Source organism: Suricata suricatta, chromosome 7 (assembly GCF_006229205.1).
Source record: "Suricata suricatta isolate VVHF042 chromosome 7, meerkat_22Aug2017_6uvM2_HiC, whole genome shotgun sequence".
Lineage (NCBI taxonomy): Eukaryota > Metazoa > Chordata > Mammalia > Carnivora > Herpestidae > Suricata > Suricata suricatta.
This window is the reverse complement of record NC_043706.1, coordinates 45,934,024-45,948,678: the sequence shown is the minus strand read 5'-3', so window position 1 is coordinate 45,948,678 and position 14,655 is coordinate 45,934,024.

The window sequence follows — 14,655 nt, the reverse complement described above, 5'->3', positions numbered from 1 at the left end:
GGCAGAGCCAAAGCCTTTCACTCAAGGAGAACTCATGGATTTTAATCTCAGAGAGACCCTGGAATGGCACATGGCAGTGCTTATATGGACCACGTCAGTATCTGCTGGGTGGAAATTTCTGTATTGAGAGGATTTTAGAAAACGGAACACAAGGAACTAACCGACCTTAGGGGGAATCTGGGAATGAAAAGACGCTCTGAGTGGGAGTCAATCACATAAGGGGCGCTTTGCAAGGGGCAGCAGTTGTCTGACCCTGGGAATTCCTCCACCTTAACCAGGTGTCTTCAGCTTCAAGGTCATTAGTTCCCTGGAAACCGAAAAGGTTATATAAAGCATAGTTATATATTTTCTATCTTAAAAGTGAACATTCTTTTGCTTTCAGTGCTTGGTTTTGTTTGGATTTTGATTTGTGAGCATTGGTTTCTGAAAGAGTAGTATTGTACAAATTAATAATCATAAAATGAGCAAAAATAATTTCAATTGCTTTTCAAAAATTGTACTTGGTAAATGAAAGTCATTAAGTTACATTTTGTGCTTCAGTAGTGTAACAGACATATAAGTATGAAATGAATTGATTTTGAAACTGTGCTTTATTCTAAACCTAAGAAAGTGGATTTTTAGGAAATGTGTTTAACAATATCAAAAATAATAAGAGAACTTCAGAACTCCGGGTTTTCAATATTTGTATTTTTTATTTTTTAAATGTTTTATTTTATTTTTAAAAGAGAGAGACACACACACAGTGTGAGCGGGTGAGGGGCAGCGAGAGAGGGAGACACAAAATCTGAAGCAGGCTCCAGGCCCTGAGCTGACAGTTCAGAAACCGACACAGGACTCAAACTCACAAACTGAGAGATCATGACCTGAGCCGAAGTTAGACACTTAGCCAACTGAGCCACCCAGGAACCCCAGACTTCCAGTTTTTAAATCTACTCAGAATTAGTATTATTTTTTATTATATCACACTGCATTGAGTTAATAGGTTGAGTTGTTATTAGCTGCATTGAATTATTATATATTATATAAATACACACTGACATATATATATTCACTTTGTCTTCTGCAAAATGAATAAATAATAACAAGGGAAATTCCAGTGGTTTGAAGAAAACATTATAAAACATACTATATGCATTATATTTTCATTGAGTAAATAAACTACTGAACATGTACATAACAAACATAGACTTGAAGAATATGAATTAACTGTCAACATCAATTATGTTGGATGTTGTGAATATCACTTGTCATTATTGACATTTTATACCTTTTATCAACACCTTTTTTGTTTGAATTTAAATATAATAAACTTCACATATTAAAAGGGACGTTTTTGACATGTGTGTCATAAAAACATCATAACCATCAAGATAATCAACATGCTTATCACTTTATAAATGTTTTCTTTGTCTTTTATTTAATCGATTTATCCCCTTCTGCCATGCCTCAAAAAATCACAGATCTTCTTTCTGTCACTGCACCTTTACCAATATTTTCTCGATTTATGTAAATGAAATTGTATATGCTTTTATTTATCCTCCATCTTTACAAAAAAAAAACACACCAGTATTTATTTTTTGTTGTACACATCAGTAGTTTGATTTTACCATTCTTCATTAGCATTCCATCTACAGATATACTATAGATTTGTTTTCCTTTTTTTCATTCATATATCTATGGTTACTTGATCTTTGGCCAGTTTTTGAATATTAAAAATGATGCTACTGTGAATATTCATGCATAAGAGTTGGGGTTGATACATGCTTTTATTTCTCAGGTGTAAATACAAAGTATGGATGGGTGGCACATATGGTAGGGATAATTTTAATTTTTAATACATCACCAAATTCCCATTAAAAATAGATGAGAATTCCAGTTGCTCCTTACCCTCACCAACACTTGTAATTGTCAGTCTTTTCAATCTTAGCCATTTCAGTGTTTGTGGAGCAGTTTCTCCACATGCTTTTAACTTGCAAGTTTATGATCCAATTGTGTTAAATTTTTCTCATTTGCTGATTAGCTATCCTATATCTTCTTTGTGAAATGTGTGGTTCAAATATTGTTTGATTTGGTTTGGTTTTGGTTTTCTTCTTATTAACTTTTTAAGAGTTGCATATTCTGGAAATTAGTATTTGTTATATATTGTATAACCTATTTTATATTGTTTGCGGTAGTTTCTTCCAGTCTATGACTTAACCTATTACATTTTTAACAGTGATAATAGAATACATTTTTACTTTTTACTGTCTAATGTAGTAAATTATTTCACAGTTCGTTTTCTTAATATCTTATATTTCGATGTATGATGGTTTTCAAGTTATTTTTCATGCATTTTATGACATAAGAGATGAGAATGATTTTTTGATAAAAGGTTATATCCAATTATTTCAACCTCAATTGTTGAAAAGATTATCCTTCCTCCATTGAATTGCCTTAATACCTGTTTTGAAAATCAATTGACCAAATATGTGTTCTTCGATCACTATGCTCTTTATTCCAATTCATTGTTCTATATGACTATTTTTATTCTAGTAGCATGGTTTCTTGCTTATCTAGCTTTATGGTAAGTCTTGTAATCAGGTAGTGTAAGTTCCCCAGCATCGCTCTTTGTGTCAAAATTGCCTTGGCCTTATTCACTCCTTGGGATTTTAATACAAATTTTAGAATCAGATTGTCAATCTGTAAAAGGAAAAATCAGCTGGAATTTGAAATTTGTATTGGCATTGCATTGAAAATGGATTATATATATACATTTCAGTTTGTGTAAATAACTTCTTAAAAATATTATTTACCATCCATGAAATCTCACCTTCAGTTAGGTTTCCTTATTTAGTAATGGTGTATTGTTAACTGCTATTGTTAAGGAGGCCATGAGCCATGAAATATAATCAGCTTATAGAAACTAAAAAGACAAAGAGTGGATGCTCTCCTAGACTCGCCAAAAAGAATGCAACTCCGCCAAAACATTTATTTTATCCCCTTAAATCCTGTTTTGAACTTTTGACCTCAGACTGTACTTTGATAAACATTTTTTTAAATGTTAACTGATAATTTTGTAATTTGTTATAGCAGCATTAGGAAAATAATGCATATGATGAATTTTATTGATTAATTTTTGCATATTGACATAAAATTGCATTTTGGGGGGTTGCACAACAGTGTATCATGATGTTTTAACCATTATGTATTATTGTATTTGACATGCTCAAATTATGTTAAAACTATTAGTCTATATTTCTGAGAGACATAGAATTATAGATTTTTCTTTTCCTTTATTATTATTTTTTTTTAATGAAAACTCCTTGGGAGGTTTTTTGTCTCAGGGCAATTTTGACCTCATAGGATATGTAGAAAATGTACCGAAGTCTATCTCTGCTGAAGTCATCAGGAAGTTTATATAAAATTAACATCACTTCTTTGGGAGCCTGGGGGGCTCAGTCAGTTAACCATCCAACTCTTGATTTCAGCTCAGGTCATGATCTCACAGGTGGTGGGTTTGAGGCCTCCATGGGGCTCTGTACTGACAATGTAGAGTCCACTTGGGAGTCTCTCTCTCTCTCTCTCTCTCACTCTCTTCCCTTCTCTCTCTACTCCTCCCTTGCTTGTGCTGCTTGCTCTCTCCCTCTCTCTAAATATATAAAAACTTAAAAAAAAATACATAAATACCACCTCTTCATTAAATGCTAGTTAAAATATTAGCATAACCAATAAAGTCATCTAGGCAGAAGTTCTTATTTAGAATGTTTAAAATTCAAATAAAATGGTTTTATGGGGTGTCTGGGTGGTTCAGTTGGTTAAACACCTGACTTTGGCTCAGGTCATGATGTCACAGTTGGTGGGTTCGAGCCTCACATCATGGTCTGTGCTGACAGCTCAGAGCCCGGAGCCTGCTTCAGATTCTGTGTCTCTCTCTCTATTTCTCTCCTCTCCCCCGCTTGCACTCCATGTCCATCTCTCTCTCAAACATAAGTAAACATTAAAAACTAAACACAAAGCATTTTTATTATGTTTATATCTCTATTATTTTCCCTTAGCCATTTCTAACATGAATAAAAGTTAGAAATTTAGAACTTTTAAGAAATGTGTTTGGCTTGTCTGGTAATAAAATTTATTGCAATCTCTTATGTTAATTCTGTTTCTTGATATTAAGTGTGTTATCTTCCCCTATTTAACCTATTCAATTGCCCAGGACTAGCTTTTGCCATTAATTTTTTTATCATTTTTTTAAAGTTTCATTTTTTCACTTACTCTGCTCTATTATTCCCTTCCATCTACATGATTGGAATTTAATTTGAGGTTTTGCTTATTGGTTTGCTTATTTGTTTCTTAAAGTGAAAATCAGGTCATTTTGATTTGATCTTTTTTCTAAATAGTTATCAGATACTCTCATTATTTACTTGTATATTTCTTTAGTGACATCCACAAATTTTGATATCTCATTTTTTCTTTTTTAACTCATAGTTTTTTAAATTCCCTGCTGATAGCTTATGTAAAATAATTACTGGACTTTCTGCTCAGCACTCAGTCTTCCTGATTGAAAAATAAGCAACTTGTCATATTGTAGAATGGATGTGCTAGCCAATTTTGTGACATATTTTCATTAAGATATTAGAAATTCCAACTGTGTCCATTTCAAAATGCATACAAATTTTCTCTGGTGTAACTGTCCTTATTAGAGATTGTAGAATATCTCTGCTTCACAAACATAAATTAATAGTATCTACAAGATATATTTTGGTTGCCTGTGTTTGGTTTTCATTCCTATGAACTTAAATGGTCACCATCACATAATAGCCTTCATTTGAGATGAGGTGATAAATATTCTGTGTTCTGGACACTAGGAAAGCTGTTTTAAGGAGTCATCTCTATAAAGGAAATTTAGAAAGAAATGCACATACTCTGAAAGGGACTTGAAGAAATCAAGTATTCATTTCATCTGCCCAGAGGAGTATTTCAATTATAGACCAGAAATCTTTAATGGGCTTAGGTAGGAATAATTATCCTTCAGGATTTCAAAGATACCTACCATATTTTTCATGTTTAATTTTTTAAATAGGAAGTTTTTTAAAAGAAAGAAAATGATGCCAATGAATCTAACTAAATGATTAAAAAGAAAATTAGAAACAATAAATGATTTTTTCAGGTGGAAACACAATTTAAAAAGCGTTTCTCTAAATACTGCTATTATTTTAAAGACTCTTCCAAAAGTTTTCAAAATATTTTTTAAATCCAAGATTTTTATATTTACTTCATTATTATTTATTAAGATATTTCAAAACTTTCCCTATTTCCCATTGACATGTAATATGCATAGAATCACATTATATATAATAATGTAATTCATTTAGAAAATCTGAGTGAAGTTTTATGAGAAGAGTTGGTGGAACATTTTGCCAAAGTCATGAAAAGGACATATCGTGTACATTAAAATACAGGTTTAATTGATACACTCATATTCTGGCATTGAGATGCTGCCTATATAACTGGAAAAATCTTACTTTAACCATACTTTTAAATAATATAAGAAAGAATGAGCTGCCTCTCAAAAATATCTCTCATAAGGTGCACCTGGGTACCCTATGGGTGGCTCAGTTGGTTAAGCATCCAACTTCAGCTCAGGTCATGATCTCATGTTTCGTGGGTTCAAGCCCCACGTTGGGCTCTGTGCTGACAGCTCAGAGCCTGGATTTTGCTTCAAATTCTGTCTGTCGGTCTGTCTCTCTCTCTCTTTCTCTATCCCTCACCTTCTCATGCTCAGTCTCTCTCTATTTCACAAAAATAGATAAATACAAACACCCATCAAAGTAGTTCAGAAAAGGCCATATCACAAAACATTGACCACAAAATTGAGAATAACTCTGAAAGTATTAACTTTATTTCAAGATGGCAATAAATTTTTTCTTGCTTTCTTGTTTCTTGTTTTTTCTTGGTTTTGCCTGCTGCTGTCTTCCTGCCTGCCTGATGGTAAGAATACGGGCAGATTCTATGTTCCCTCATTGCTTTCCAGGTAAGAATAAGAGTTAACACTTAAACAGACCTTATTATGGTCTGTAGATAGAGATATATATGGTCTATAGATTATAGTATCTGTAGATACTGTTTGGCATGAGGCACATTATTCACCAATTGTCATAAGTGTCCTTCCTCATAGTCAACTTCTACTCCTTGTCTTATTCTGCAGTTGAAGGAACCAAGGCAGAGAGAAGCTAAGTCATGTGTCCTAAGGTCACACAACTTTAACAGTCTGGCTCCACAGGCCCATGTCTATTTAACAGATCTCCTCTACCTAACACCAAAGTACTAAGAAACTCAGAAGCTACTTCATTACAAACTGGTCCGTGAATTTTCCATGACTAACCAGACAAAAATACATCACTTTTTTCTTTTCTGAGAAGACAAGTAGTTATCAGGTAAATATGGAGGTCTCGAACTCAGAAACCATGAGATCATGACCTGAGCTGAAATCAAGAGTTGGAAACTTAACTGACTGAGCCAACCCAGGTGCCCCTACAAAACATATTTAAAGAGAAGTTGCAGTCAGCAGTTTTAATAGAGAAATGAGTGGTGTTCATACTTTAAAATGCCAAATAAAAAAGAACAAAGTAAAAAGCAGTTAAGTCTCTGGATGAAAGAAACCCACCATGTGTTAGGTTACTGGATAGATTTTGAGGATTCCATCTTGGAATCTTGGAATCTTGGAAACTCTTGGCCAATCCCCCAAGTGTTCCAGTAATTGGAGCCCTTGATGGTGCTTCTTGCTTCAGAAGAAGAAACAGAGGCCCAGAGAAGGTAAATGACTTTCCCCCAAATTATACAGTAAGTAAAGGACAGAGCATTAATCCCAACTCAGACAGACTAGTTTCTTCTTTTTTCTAAAGTTTATTTATCTATTTTGAGAGAGAAAGAGAGAGAGAGAGAGAGAGAGAGAGAGAGAGAAAGAGAGAGAATGCATACATGTGTGCAAGCAGGAGAGGCACAGAAAGAGAGGGAGAGAGAATCCCAAGCAGACTCCATGTTGTCAGTGCACAGCCCAACTTGGGGCAGCATCTCATGAACCATGATATCATGAGCTGAGCCAAAATCAAGAGTCAGATGCTTAACCACCTGAGCTACCCAAGTGTCCCTAGACTGGCTTCAATCTTGATGCACCCTAGGACAGTGCTTCTCAAACTTGAGTGTGCTTTAGAATCACCTGAAGAACTTTGTAAATCACAGATTCCTGGGTCCCACTTTCGAGGTCCTGGTTCAAGAGATCTGGGATGGAGATCATACCCATCTCCCAGTTGATTCTGATGCTGCCCATCAGTATCATCAGTGTAACAGACTTTAAGTTATAGAGGCATTTTATAGCTGTCTTCATTGGGCACATAAATATTGGAAAATCTATATCCAGTTTCTTTGTATCTCATACAAAAGGAGGGAAACTGTCTTTTCATTATATACCTGCGGTGTGAGTAGAATAGTTGATATAAAACAAAACAAACCTAAGGAACTCTCAAGTGCATGAGGTTGACTGGCATAGCATGTATTATTTTCTTGGAGTATCACTTAGGTTTTTGGGATCCCAAGGCTGGTCCCTTAACCCCAGACTGTTGTAGACTAAGAAGGATTAGAAATAGTGCAGACTCTAGATGGTGATTCTGAGGGACAGCTTCCTCCCACAAATGACAAAAGGGAGAAAGCAGGTGAATAGAAAAATACTTCGCTATGTATTTCTTGGTCATCTTAAAAGCCAATGTGTTATTTAAACAAAGAAATAAAATCCATTAGCAAACATAAGCATTTTTGCATTGTGAGGATTGTTGCTGACATGCCTCTGGGGCTTACTAAGAACCTTGTTACTGTCACTCATTTAAGTCCATCAGTACCTCTGTAGCATAGATAATATTATCAGCTCCATTTTACAGATGATAAATCTGAACCTCAGAAAAATTCGGTAATAGTCATAAGTATTAGAACCCAGATTCAGATGTGAGTGGGCAAGCTCCTGTTCTTAACTACTCACTTCACTTAGGGCAAAAGGGTTTAAACTGTTTGGTTTTCAGATCAGCAAATTAGTGTGCGTAGGAGGTGCTATACAGTAAAAGAGTCAAAAGACAGTATCGGATTTCAGAAACCTTAATATTAGGGACTAAAGACAAATGCAAAGAAAACATTGGGAAATAATAAAGGAATGAATTTATTTAAGTGGCAAGGTGCAGAGGTAGGAAAGATCAAGAAGAGGATAGATTAAGTGCACAGTAAACTGGAGTAGCACTGCAAAGGGAACCAGGGAGCGAGTTCTTCCAGAAATAATGCACGGGGCATGGATACAAAGAAGCTGATAGAATTAGCAGCAGCTAATCAAATGAACAGGAGTCGAAAAGAAAAGACAAACTCAACTGCCAGCCAGAAGCTTAAAAAAAAGGGGAAAAAGGTCATTACATAGGGTTAGGATGTGATAAAACAGAAACACTCATTAAGACTAGAATTCGTGGATTACTGCAACTATGAATACTCACTTTTGATTTTAAATATGGTTATATCACAAAAACAAATATTATACTGACATTAATAGAAGTAATATCTACAGATATTTTTTAAAGATATGTGAACTGCAAATGATATAATGCATATTATGGGTAATTTGTCCAATAAAATAATCAGGCTTTGATTGACAGTAGCATGCACGATATTTATGGGGGAAGATCTCCAATTTTATGTCTTCTTGTGGAGGGAGCAAGAGAAACAAGATTAGGCACACGGGGAAGATGACTTACAATGTAGTCAGAGACCTAACAATGCCCACAAAAAGATACACAAAAATATATATAGCTTGCCATTTACAGTTCCCACTACTACCTGTCTTGAATGTGGGTTTCTCCAAGGAAGGAATTACTATCATGGATAAGGGCAATTTTAAGAGAAGGAAGACAGTAAAACTGTCAGTGCGTAGGACTTCCATTGGCCAGGGGACTAAGTCTTGCAGCGCAGAACGGGACCGACTTGGGTAATGTGTCACACCACGCATGGATGCAGTCATCTTTGAGTTAGCCAGATAAATTCCAATAAATAATCTGCCTAGTAAATACATGCCAAATAAATGATACCCTGATCATGATGGGCAAGATTTCTTTACTAGTTAGTGCATTAGTATTATTATTGCCAGGAGATCACATCCCTGGATGAGGTATGTTCTCTCATCTCTACTTTTCAGTTACATACAATCCTGACAGAAAAAATGTCCTTTTCTGTGAAACAACTAAAAGCTGCAAAGCCATGATATAGTTCTGTGCCAGGCTATTCATTCATCTCCTGACTTCGAATATCCAGTAACATGAAGGGTAATCCTGGAGATGAGCACAAGATGGCAGCATATCCATACAGTACTATACTGACTTGCTACCAAGGAAGATCATGAGTCCCCGTTAGAGGAGTAGCCTGAACTTACTCTAAAGAATAGATGGATGACTGGGAGGAAAGCTTATAGTAAAAACAACTTGTACACTTTATTGGCAGTAAGTTTCAGTCCTTCAAGGGGACACACTCAAAGAGGGGAAGAGAGTGTTAGATCATTTGTCCCACATCATCTGATAGAGATGCTCTGCCTTTCATCTTACCGATAGAACAGCTGCTGCTGACGCTCAGCTGATGACATCTGTGCCTCAGTTTCCTTGTTTGCAGATGGGAATAATAAGATGAGTACCTCCCTTGTAGAGCTGCTGTGAGGATAAAGAGAGAATATATACTAAATCTACAACCGATCTTCATGTGTTGTATCAGCTATTGAGTTTTATTATGCACCAATTTTCAATGAGATGTCTGACACTACGCTTGCTTCTCATCTAAGTTGTCACTTATTAATTGCAAGTAGTGCAAGATTTAGCCGGTCACAATTGTAGCCCATGTTGTACCTCATTAAACTTTTAGAAAAATTTGGGGTGTGAAAATAGGTCGCATTTACAGATGCAGAAACTGAGATACAACGAGACTGAACATTAATGTGTCTGGGGTAATTTGCTCATGAATGACTACAGTGGGTTGCTAGCCCTCAGCTGACTTATTGGAAGCATCTCCTTCGACTCTGAAGGAAAAGCTACATCTGAATGTTATTGCCAAATTCCCCAATTTTAATTTTGTGAATCAATCACTGATACATGAAACTGAAGTCTCGTTCTTCTTCTTCCAACCAGAGTATTTAAGAATAGTATCATTATCTAAAAGTCTAGCCTGCACAACTGAGCATACTTTTTGAGTTTGCATTACACCACTTCCCTTGTGTCGAAGACCTACATTCCCACCCGTTTTCACTAACTGAAAGAAATCCAGAGGATTTTTGCTTTTACAGAAAAAGACAAAAAGTGAAAATAACAGTTAGCATTCACTCTGCATTAACCCTTCATGGTGCAGCTCACACCCTGAGCAGCAAGAGTAGCCCCTCCAAGCTCCTTCCTGGGAATCACATTCAGCCTTTCAGCATCAAGCTGCCATAGGTCTGAACCTTGTCTTTGAGCATCTGGGCTTTATCTCCATTTATTTTGTGCATTCATTAGCAAGATGCATCCCACAATATCAGAAAATCCTAGGAGATGCTATTCTTTAGGTCTGAGGATACTCATGTTTTTCCCATATAAAGTAATACTTCTTCCCTTTATGCCAGTTTGGCTTACAAAAAGTTCCATAGCAACTCTACTTTCAGATATCAGAAGAAACCTATATGGCTAGCTCTGAATTTTTAGGGGAAAAAACTAGAATCTTATGGAAATTTTAATAAGACTCTGTGCTTGTCTTTTAATCTTCTACCGTAGAGCCAAGTGCTAATGCACAAAATTCCAGAATGTTGTCAAAACAGGGTGAACTCCCAGAGAACAACACAAAGGAGAGGCAAACTATAAGTAGGCGTATGGCATTTGAGCCAAGTCCGTGGTCAAAAATCACCAGCAATTAAGTCACCTGGCAATGATGAAGTCAGTCATCCATCTGTATTTGCCTTTGCATCCATTCATGACCATGAATGTGACCTAATGCACAGTCTTTTTTTATTATTTATTTTTTTATATTAAAAAAATTTTTATGTCTTTTTTTATTTTTGAGAGACAGAGAGAGACAGCGTGAGCAGGGGAGGGGCAGAGAGAGAAGGAGACACAGAATCTGAAGCAGGCTCCAGGCTCTGAGCTGTCAGCACCGAGCCCGATGCAGGGCTGGAACCCGCAAACTGCAAGATCATGACCTGACCCGAAGTCAGACGCTCAACTGACTGAGCCACCCAGGGGCCCCACTTTTTTTTTTTTAATTTGGGTATTTAAATCCCATAGATATTGATCAGCAACACAAAAGAGTCTAAAGGAAAAGTCTAAAAATGACAGAACACTGAGTAATGCAAAATGACAAGATTGATGACAGATAGACGGTACGTTACCGCCATGTATCATTTCCTCAGCTGCCCGTGGTATCACTGTGGGGATTTCTTTTGCTTTGGAAAATGTGTGATATGCAACCATACCAAGCTGCCCATAAGAACAATTTTCACTGCTGTAAAATGAACCCATCTCATGGCAACATGAAGACTGTATAAAATTAGGTATTTCCAGAAAATCCATTAGCATTTTCTACGTAAGCACTCTTTAATGGCTTTTCCCAGAATATATTCATTATAACATAATACAAACGTACTGATGTAAATGTAAATGTATATATTATTGGGCATCTTAGCCCAATATTGCTGAAGATCAATTTCCAACAGCCAAATTGAAAACCAACGTGTTTTAGTTACTCACCACGAAATAATTTTGTATATTATGTTTGAGCATATGTCACAGTCAAGTGTTTATTTAAACATTTTCTTTTTTCTTTAATTTTTTAATGTTTTTTTTTTATTTTTGAGAGAGAGAGAGAGAGAGCATGAGCAGGGGAGGGGCAGAGAGAGAGAGAGAGACACAGAGTTTGCAGACAGGCTCAAAACTCCGAGCTAGCTGTCAGCACAGAGCCCAATGCGCGTCTCAAACCCACAAACCCTCAGATCATGACCTGAGCCAAAGTCTGACACTTAACGGACTGAGCCACTGAGGCGCCCCTAAACATTTTCAAGTTTACTATGGTATATAGCACATAGATGGCTCTCCCACTCTCATTTACCCATCTTATAAATACATAGCAGAAAAAAAAATTAGCTCTTACAGAACTTTAGAAGGTAGCATTGTGTGCCAAAGCCAAAAAATTGATATCTTTATAAGCACCAGGTTGTTAAAACTTCCCATCGGGTAACAATAATAAAGCATAGCATTATCAACAGTTCACTAGTCTAGAATTTCAGCAGACCAAACCTTCTCAAAGCAAAAATGCCTGAAATCTGGATGAAAATGGAACCAACCCTAGTAAACATACTGAACTCCCTACTTCTGTGATTAACAGAAATGGGCACTGCTGAGGGACCTTTCACCAATCTGCCTATTAAAACCATACATGTGGATATTTAACTATGCAAAATATCCATGTAACTGACATTAAGTGTATCTATAGAAAATTACATACCTGAATACATAGCACTTCTGTAAATTATACAATTTCTAAAAGCAATATCAACTGGTGCCTTAATATGGAGTGGGTTTTTTTTTTTCACTTTGTTCCTGGTGGTTCCATTCTCCACCATTTAAATATTTGATACATTTACTGAAAAAATTTTACTACTAAAATAACAAATATTGATGAAATGGTTATTTTACATGTTCTACTGGGGGGAAATGTGGTATATACAGCAAGAAAAACAGAGAAAAGTATATCTCATGAATATAGAAAACTCAACATCCTTCTCTCAAAACTAGCCACAACATGTATAGACACTAGCGTGAACATGAAGGGTGTAACACTATCCGTTGTCCAAGCACATGGGACATTTGTTAGATCTCTAACCAACATCAGCAGAAAACATGGTGCTACTTTGTTATGTGTCAACTCAAATAGACTGAAATACATTTCCCATAATGGTCATTCATATGAATTTCTGGTCATCTGGGGACACCAGGAAGATTTTTGTGGCAGATTCGGATGGTGGGAGTGAAGTGGAAGCCATTTTGTAAAGCAAAGCTTGCCTCATTATGCAGTTTATTAAGTCAAGAGAAGTCTCTGTTAATAGCTGTCTTCCTGGTACAGGCCCCCCTTTCCAGTCTAAATTTAGGCAGTTGACAGGACGCAGACAGGTTTTTCCTGCATCTATTGGGATTTGATTACTTGTATTTTTTTTTAATTTTATTTTAAAGAGTGACAGCAGGAGAGAGGGCAGAGGGAGGGAGGGGGAGAGAGAAAGAGAGAGAGAGTCTCAAACAGATCCCTTGTTCAACACAGAGCCCAACATGGAGCTTGATCCCAGGACCCTGGGATCATGACTTGAGCAGAAATCAAGAGTTGGACCCTCAACCAATTGAGCCACCCCAGTGCCCTAGAATTTGATTACTTTTAACTCAAAATAATCTTTATGCCAAAGTGGCCCATATTGGGGCAACCTGCCTTTGGACCTTACAGTACACATAGATACTTATCAAGAGGGGCCAAATTCTGGTCCCTATTAAAAATTGCAATGTTTTAAAACTAATTCGTACTATATAAGATACACTGACCTTTAATATAAAAACATTTTAAATCAATTACAGAAATATATATGGTACATTCTCAACTTTTTGTAATCTAAATGTTACACATCTAAAAATTCTTGGAACCTAGAAGACTTCTAATAAAAAATTAGAAAGGATTTCCAATGAAATTTTTAAAAATGCATGTAACAGTCAAATATTTGCAGGATGAAGTTAAAGAAGTGTCTATGGGGGGATTTATAAGACCAAGTGCCTATGTAAGAAAAGGATGAAATTATTAGTATTCTGGTTAATCAAGACAATATGGTATTTGTATCAAGATAAAGAGATGATTTGTGGAATAGAGGAGTCCAGATATAGATGTAGACATAAATAATCCATTTGTTTTCAACCTAGTTGCATTCAGTGGGGAAAGCACAGATCTTTCAACAAAAGAGGTTGAAATATTGGGTATGTACATGCATGAAAAAATTGAACTTTGGTACACATATTGAAACTTACTAGAAATCAACTCAGGATGATTGCTTGGAATAAATGTAACATGTGAAACTCTAAAATGACTGTAAGGAAACAACAATAATACTTGTAACATTTGGTAGGCAAATATTTCTTAGAATCAATACCAAGAATTGTATTTATTTTTAAAAATTTATAATTTATTTTATATCAAAATTAGGAGTGTTTGATTTTGGGAAGGCACAATTAAGTAAAAGATATTCAATTTCAATTGGTATAAATTGATTCAAAAGTGCAGGCATATGGGACACCTGGGTGGCTCAGTCCGTTAAGCGTCCAACTGCGGCTAGGTTTTCATGTTTTCGTGGTTTGTGGATTCGACCCCTGAGTCGGACTCTGTGCTGACAGCTAGCTCAGAGCCTGGAGCCTGTCTTTGGATTCTGTATCTCCCTCTCTCTCTGACCCCCCCACTGCTCATTCTCTCTCTCTCCCTCTCAAAAAATAAATAAAACCTTTAAAAAATTGCGGACATATCTTGGAACTATATCCAGATATATATAAAAATTCTGACACATCAGCAATAAGATAAAAATTATAACTTGCATAGTTTTGAACAGATAATTCACTATATATA